This window comes from Globicephala melas, chromosome 17, assembly GCF_963455315.2.
Source record: "Globicephala melas chromosome 17, mGloMel1.2, whole genome shotgun sequence".
NCBI classification, from domain to species: Eukaryota; Metazoa; Chordata; class Mammalia; order Artiodactyla; family Delphinidae; genus Globicephala; species Globicephala melas.
In genome coordinates this window covers 46,691,212-46,699,958 of record NC_083330.1, presented here as the reverse complement: position 1 = coordinate 46,699,958, position 8,747 = coordinate 46,691,212, and the positions used below count along the sequence as shown (strand labels likewise).

General features: G+C 38.3%; 1 long non-coding RNA gene across 1 annotated transcript; it reads left to right on the top strand.

The window, feature by feature from the left end:
• The first annotated feature begins 2,517 nt into the window (after positions 1-2,517).
• On the top strand, positions 2,518-8,427 carry LOC132593786 (uncharacterized). Its single transcript, XR_009559628.1, has 3 exons — positions 2,518-5,560; positions 6,113-6,227; positions 8,050-8,427. It is a non-coding gene; the product is annotated as an uncharacterized lncRNA (long non-coding RNA).
• Positions 8,428-8,747: the final 320 nt, after the last annotated feature.

The following is an 8,747-nucleotide window of genomic DNA, read 5'->3' as shown; positions in this document are numbered from 1 at the left end:
TAAATATTCTCCTAATAATGCTAAATCAAATGAAGCCTCTTTATATAAAGTCAGATTCACCAGAACAACACAGCAAAGTATAGAGGTGAGAATTATTAACATGCTATGAAAAAAAAAACTCATTTCTAAAAACAGTTTCAATAAACAATAAGTATGCAAATAACTACTGCAGTTTCTCTTTCTCAAACCTTAAAAAATACATTTTTAGGTAATGGTTCCAATAATTGTTCTGTCTTCCCCACTGAATTTTGAACTCCTGAAGATATGTGTAATGCCTTATTCTTATTATTCACTTATCCTCTAGCATAGTGCTTTCTATACCACTGAATATTTATTAAATCTAATTAAAAATCAATAAGCCCTGCTAATAAACCAGCAATTAATAGGAAATATTTTGACTCTAAAATCCTGACACTTGAAAGAAAAACACCTAAGCATAGGAATGTGATTTTCCTCATTTAAAATGCTGAGGTTTTATTTTTTTCCTTTTGCTTTTAGCCTTTATTGTTAACCTAAGTATTGAAAAAAAGTAAATATATCTGGTTAATGATAAAACATCACTTCACATTTTCAAATCCTAGATCATCTTCATTTTAGTTTTAATTTACCTTTTAATTTAATTTTACTTTTTTAGAAAAGGAAGAAAAATGACTAAACTCTTTTTTTTTGTGTGGTACGCGGGCCTCTCACTGTTGTGGCCTCTCCCATTGCAGAGCACAGGCTCCAGACGCGCAGGCTCAGCGGCCATGGCTCACAGGCCCAGCCGCTCCGCTGCATGTGGGGTCTTCCCGGACCGGGCACGAACCCATGTCCCCTGCATGGGCAGGCGGACTCTCAACCACTGCACCACCAGGGAAGCCCCCTAAACTCTTTTTTAATGCTGAGTGTAGGAGGTCATAATTTTCTGCTACAGGATTGCTGATGTTTTTTCCTTCTTCATTCCCATGTGTTTCTATGAAAGGACTATTCTTTTGTTACTGTGTATGTGTTATAGGGATATGATTTAAGTCACTTTGTGATGATGATGATGATGATGATGACCCTTTAGATCACTTCCTCACAGAATGCTCAAGAAGTTGCCAAATCTGTTAACCTCAGCCAGAAAGGTTTAGATATTATAATAATATATTTAGATATTATAATTCTGATAATCCACTATGGATAAGGTATATACCTCAGGCTAGAAACCTGAACTGCGTAAGAACACCCCAATTAATCTGAGACATTTAAGCCAGTCTCCTAAACCTTAGTCCATGAATGAGTCAGTATGTGATGAAAACACCTCTCGTGTGATGGTACTGAGATGCCTTGTCATATAGAGGCAGGGAGATGAAAGGCAAGGAAACTGTGCTTGCAAAATTGATCTAATCCTTTAAGGTTTCTGTATGGTTATAATTATTTCATAATCAAAAGCACATCTTTTGGGCTTCCCTGGTGGCAGAGTGGTTGAGAATCTGCCTGCCGATGCAGGGGACACGGGTTCGAGCCCTGGTCTGGGAAAATCCCACATGCCACAGAGCAACTAGGCCCGTGAGCCACAACTACTGAGCCTGCGCGTCTGGGAGCCTGTGCTCTGCAACAAGAGAGGCCGCAACAGTGAGAGGCCCGCGCACCGCGATGAAGAGTGGCCCCCGCTTGCCGCAACTAGAGAAAGCCCTCACACAGAAACGAAGACCCAACACAGACAAAAAATAAATTAAAAAAAAAAACATCTTTTATGCTTGAGGTGGGTTTTTTTTTTTGCTATTTCCTTTAATTTTTTGTTCTATCTTAATATTTAGTGAAGTTTTCAAAATGACCACTTATTTATTCTGCCCTAAGGAGAACCAAGGAAGGAAATATTGTTCACATTTGGACCAGAGTTTGGTACCCAGCACAATTCAAATTGGGACAGCACAAATCTTCCCAAGGGAAGATGAAAATGGAGGTGAAATAATTAGGGTCATTTGCTTGGCTTCTCCTCCTAGAGATTTTCCTTCCAGAATTTTCACTGAAAGAACTTCAGGAGGTTTTGTGTTTCAGCTTTTACAAGAAAAGCGTTGTGACACAGCATCGTGACACATCATATTTTTACAAAGTTTATAAGATCATTCTTAAGCATGAGTTAAGCACTCTTAACTCATGTAATTTCCCTAAGAGAAGGAGGTAGAAAAATAGCGAGGAAAATCTCAGCAAAACAAGACTAAAGACATGGGGACATCATTGCCTAGTACCATCACCATCAATTTAATTATAGAGCCCCATGGTGCCTGACGATTACCTTCTACTGCACTTGATGCTGTGCTAGGCTGGTACAAAAGATAAGTCCCTAATGGCTTCAAATATGCAGTAATAATTGGGAGTATGAGATTTAATAGAGTTGAAATAATATTGAGAGATAGTAAAAGAAGATATAAAATTCAGTTAGAGGAAAGTTTAGAGGAGTTAAAACAAAAGAGAAATAGCATTGAAATCAGGGGGAATTGTGGGTTGGGTCTTTACAAATATAACTGAGAAAACAATGGCAGAAGGAAAAAAAAATCTTTATCTATATATATTCCTGAATTTGAAGGGAAGAAATTATACCCAGGAGGTACATAAAGGATGGAGAAATATGGTCCTCATTAGCTTCAATAAACCAATTAACATTTTAATCAATTTTTCTAGGCTTGTAGACTAGAGCCTAGAGCATTTTAATCAATTTTTCTAGGCTTGTAGACTAGAAGAAATGCGAACTACCTTTGACTCCTCCACTGAGTCCCCTATATCTATAATGTCACTAAATTCTTTCTACTTTAACCATTTTCTCTACTCTTACTTTTTTCTTTCCTTCTCAACTGCCACTTCACCAGACTTCAATCTGTCTTGTATTAAGGCCAGCAGATTAATATTCCTAATAATTATTTCCATCATGTCACCATTCATCCTCTCAAGAATCTACATTGCCTAGAGTATCAAGGCCAAGCTTCTCTTTTGGAGAAATAAGAGCCCTCCACCATCCAAATTCACCCTCCTTGTATAAATTTTAATTTCTAATACCGCCTAAAACATATACTCGTTTCAGACAGGGACATCTATCTAAGCACTTCTCCCACAATGCCAAGCCCATTCTTGCTTTACTGACTGTGCAAGTGCCAGTGTATTGCTGAAAGGACCTTGCTGCTGCCCTGTTCACTTAATTGTCTCATTTTCAAAGTTCAGTTCAAGTCCCACTGCCAGAAAGAGGCCTTTTTCAGTTACTCTGGCTGTAACAACATGGATGCGTCCTATTTCTGAAATCATTCTCTCCTTAGAGTTAGGGCAAGTAAGAAATATTTCTTTCTTTAAAGCTTTACTAGGAAGGTTATAAGCTACTTGGGGCCATGTTTTTAACTCCCTTTTTCTCCAGTGTTGTATAAAATGAGTTGGGCCTTTGTTTATTCTTAATGCTTTGACTCACAGGAAAACTAAAATTTAAATTTGAAGATTATGATTTAGGAAAAATTTTTAGGAATTTGTACAAATTTAGAAATGTACACAGTATTGGTGTGGTATAAGTTTTTAGTATTTATATTAAGTAGCTTCTTAAAAATAAACTATACTCATGGCAAAAGAAAATTCAAAAGTTTTCCTCTTTATCCCCAGTCACACTATCCCCAGTTCCACTCTAGAGAGGTAGCCAATCATTCAGAATATGTCTATGCATATGCATGTACTTAAGGCAAATGAGATCATAATTTACATACTGTTCTACCAATTTGCATTTTTAATTAAAAATATACCTTGGAACCCTTTCCATATTAGTACTGTATGATTCCATCATCCTTAATATTTTGCATAGTTTTCCATTTATAGCAGAGCTCCATAATTTATTGAACCAACCCTCTATTGATGAGCATTAAAGTTATTTCCAGTTTTCTTGCTATTACAAACAAAGCTACAATTAACATTTTTTTGCACATTTTTGTGTACTCATGCAAGGGTATGTAGAAAAGAAATTCCTAGGTCAAATGGTAGATGTATGTTACTTTTTTTTTTTTCTTTGCCTGCACCTCTCAGCTTGCAGGATCTCAGTTCCCTGACCAGGGATCAAACCCAGGCCCCGGGAAGTAAAAGCACCAAGTCCTAACCACTGGACGGCCAGGGAATTCCCTGTTACATTTTTAAATAATTGCCAATGCTGTCTTCCAACAAAGGTTGCACAAACTTATTCTCCCACCAACTGTGCAGGAATGCTTGTTTCCCTACACCCTCAGCAGCACTGGGTACTACAACTCTCTTTAATCTTTGTCAGTCTAATAGATGAAAAATAATACCTTCCTGCTATTTTAATACTTATTTCTTTAATTATGAATGACAAACGTTTATTGGCCATTTGTGGAGAGTTACTGCAAAATGTCTTTGCTTCTCCTTTTTTGTCTTTTTCTTACTGATTTCTAAACTTAATTGCACATGAGGAAAATTGGTCTTTTGTTGTCGTATGTGTTGAGAACATATTTTCCAGTTTGCCTTTTTTCTTTTGAATATTTTTACGGTGCATTTTTCTCATATTGCTGTTTCAATTTTTTATGTTGTCAACTTTATTATCATTCTTTTGCTATGTAGTCTGTACTTTGTACCATACTAAAGGCCCTCTCATTTCTAAAAGTATTTTCAAAAATGTATCCATTTTCTCATTGGCATTATCGTGGTTTCATTTCTTTCTTTTTTCTTTCAATAAATTTATTTTATTTATTTATTTTTGGCTGCATTGGGTCTTCGTTGCTGCGCACGGGCTTTCTCTAGTTGTGGTGAGCAGGGGCTACTCTTCATTGCGGTGCACGGGCTTCTCATTACGGTGGCTTCTCTTGTTGCGGAGCACGGGCTCTAGGCACGCAGGCTTCAGTAGCTGTGGCACGCGGGCTCGGTAGTTGTGGTTTGCGGGCTCTAGAGCACAGGCTTAGTAGTTGTGGCACACAGGCTTAGTTGCTCCTCGGCGTGTGGGATCTTCCCGGACCAGGACTCGAACCCATGTCCCCTGCATTGGCAGGCAGATTCTTAACCACTGCACCACCAGGGAAGCCCTGCTTGGTCTTTTGAGATATATACACATATTTTTATATTATATACAATCTACATAATATATATAGAATAATATATGCATTATATATTATGTATTGATATTTATATCATGTTATTATATAAATACAATACATATGTATTATAAATATTTCTTCATAAATAAATTAGGAGAAATTGATCTCTTAGGATCCCAAATAAGGTGAAATGAGGTTGTCATTGGTTGCTAGTATATGCCAACAATTTCTACCCTAGGCAAAGTAATAAAAGGCAGTGGGGTGGTAATTCCCTGGCAGTCCAGTGGTTAGGACTCAGCGCTTTCACTGCTGTGGAACTAAGATCCCACAAGCCGAGTGGCGAGCCCCCCAAAAAAAAAAAGCAGAGGAGGACAACATCCCAGCACCTCCCATCTGATTATCTCCACAGGCTTGGCTGTGGATGAAAGAAGATACCTCTATCCATTCCATAGCCAAGAAAGCCCACCCAAATGGATCCAGAACAAATCAAGAATCTCACCTTTGGTGAAAGGTTGAAAGCATTATAGGTAAAAGAATCAAAATGCAATTTAATGGAGAGAGATGGGAGGCATCCTTAATTTGGGAGGACCCAAAAACTTCATAAAAAATGCCTACTTTGTATTTTAAATTATATATTTAATCTTTTGTTTCCTTTATAAGATACGTCAGTAGTCAGTAATATGGGAAGAGTTAAATCTAGTACCAATGTAAGAGGAACATAAGAGCCTGGATTCTGTAGCCAAACTGGGTTCAAATTCCAGCTCTACCACTTAACGACTGTATGGTCTTGAGAACCTCTTCTATAAAATGGACAGAATAATAGCACTCACCGCATAAGGCTCTTCTGAGGAATATGTAAATTAACATACATGCACTTAGAAAAGTACTTGGCACAGAGTAAAGATTATACAAAACTTCTTGCTGTTATAAATGCCTTGGCATCATTTGGGAAGTGGGATGTGGTATTCTGTGTTAGCTTGCTGTCAGTTAAGATAGATTGGAATTCTATCAAATTTTAAAAACTCCCAGCAAAAGATTTATGACCCTTTCTCTTTTCCTAAAATTTTTCTGGTATCCAGTCACCTGCTATATTGCAGTTAGGTCTTGGAGGTAAATGAAGAGGGATACAAAGATTCTCCAGCAAAGACCCTCTTCTTAGGAAGAGAAAGCAAGAGAGCAAGGGTGTCATATCAGGTACGGTCTTATACATTGATGCTATTCCTGCCTCACTGCAATTGCTCCTTGTGCCACAAGCCATCAGAGGGTAACCAGTAACAGTAGTAGTAGTGGTAGTAGTAGGCATAACATCTGAGTGTGTGCCAGGCAATGGGCTAAGTGCTTTAAATACTTAATTTAATTCTCACAAGAACAAGAACGCTATGATGTAGGTACTGTTACTGAGAGGGGATACTGCATGATGATTTTGACGGTGGGCTTTAGAGGTAGATCTGCCTGGGATTGTATCCTGGCCCCATCAATTAGCTGGCTGTGTCATCTTGGGCAAATTACCTAACCTCTCTCACCCAGAGAATGAGGATAATGATAGTACTTATCTTATAGGGCTTTTGGGTGAGCATTTCATGAGTTAATACACATAATGTCCTCAGGTTTGGACTGGTTTAGAATGTGGGCTGTGAAAACAGGCTGCTTGGGTTTACATCTCAGCTCCATTACTTAGGAGCTAAGTGGCCCTGGGCAAGTTACCTAACTTATCAGTGCCTCGGATTCCTCCTCTGTAAAATGAATGTGGCCAGAAGAGTACCTACCTCATAGAGGTTTTATGAGGATTAAATTGGTTATATCTGTAAAGTGCTTAGAGAAGGGTCTGGCAATATAAACTTCTCCCCCCTTCTCTCTCACCTCCTGGGACTCCAGCTACATGTGTTAAACCTATTCACTGTGTCCCATTTATCTTTCCCTCTCTTTTCCGTCTTTTTTATCCCTTTTGGAGTTTAAGTCAGAATACTTTTTTCTGACCCTTCTTGCAGTTTGTTAAATCAAAAATAAATATTTACATATACTTTGTTGTCTAAATAAAGAATTCTATGCACTCTCAAAATAAAAAAATAAGTGAGTAGACACTGTACATAGCATATATTTGATGCATGTTTGTTATGCTTATTAACCCCTATATAACATGAGAGGAAACTGAAACTTGGGGAGGTCAAAATAACTTTTCAAGGTTACACAGCTAGTGGGTGATGCAACCAGTATTTAGACTCAGAGTCCAGAGCCTTAATTACTTTAATTATCATACTATGCTGCTATTGCCAGAAAACTAGTAGGACATTGCAGATTTTTGGTGATTTACCTTGTTCTTGAGGGTGGATACTGGCTTTGTTATCTAGTATGTGTGTATATTTTAAGGGCTTTGTTGGGGGTTTGTCATTTCAACCTAATCCACCCTACCTACATCATCCCTAATTTTGCTCAAAATACCTAACTCCCAATTAGAAAGCCTAATTCTTATCTATCATTCTGCATATGCAATCAGTGGGAACTCCCCACCCAGAAGAGAAGAGCAGTAAAACTAACAATTCTCAGGCAAGCAGCCTGTGATTCCAGAATTAACCTCATGCTGCTGCCATCATGAGCCCTTGGCAGAGGAAATGAATGAATCACCATTAGTTTTTCTTGTTAGTCTTTAGCTATTTGGAGCAGCACCATTTTAAATAATTAATGAAATTTGAAAAAAAAGAATTAGTGATTTCTTTCTTTGCTGATAAAGCCAGGATGTATCAATATTAACTAGCTGTGAAAGAAGAGAGGAAAAACTTTCAGATGATTTTCTAGGAACAGTTCTGCTTAACTAAAAGGCTCAGATAGCAGGAAACCAGATATAAAACTGGAATGGCAGACTATAAAGTATAATTATTATTTTGTTCAACCATCCACTTGCCATCAAATATACAAAACATTATTCTTTTTACAGTGAGTTCAATGATTTCATTCTGTCTCTCCAACCATTAGCTTTTTTTTCCAGTTTGTTCTTCCCCTAAAATAACATCTATTCTAGGGCTTCCCTGGTGGTGCAGTGGCTGGGAATCCGCCTGCCAATGCAGGGGACACAGATTCAAGCCCTGGTCCCAGAAGATCCCACATGCCGCAGAGCTACTGAGCCTGCAAGCCGCAACTACTGAGACCGCGAGCCACCACTACTGAGCCCATGAGCCACAGATACTGAGGCCCACGTGCCTAGAGCCCGTGCTCTGCAACAAGAGAAGCCACCACGATGAGAAGCCCACGCACTGCAACGAAGAGTAGCCCCCGCTTGCCACAGCTGGAGAGGGCCCACGTGCAGCAACGGGGACCAAACATAGCCAAAAATGAAAAAATAAAATAAATAAATTTTTAAAAAATATGTATTCTATCAGTTCTGATGACCACATCTATAGGTGACACCTGAATTTTCATGTCTTATGTCTCACATTTGTAACTACTTCTTAGAAATATCTGCATGCTTATCTTGCCATCAGCCCAAATCAAATATATTTAAAAGTAAACATAATTCCACTTCTATCTAGGATGGAGAGAGCTGAAAAGAATATTGTTTCCACCTTAATAAAAAGAAAAAGCAGGTCAATCAACATAATCATACCTTTTCTTAAGCCCATCAAACAGCTGATATCACAGGGCAAAAAAAGTACATTGAAATCCAAAGAAAGACAGAAACTTCCAAGGAGAGAGAGGTCAAGAACACAGGCTCACTCGTGG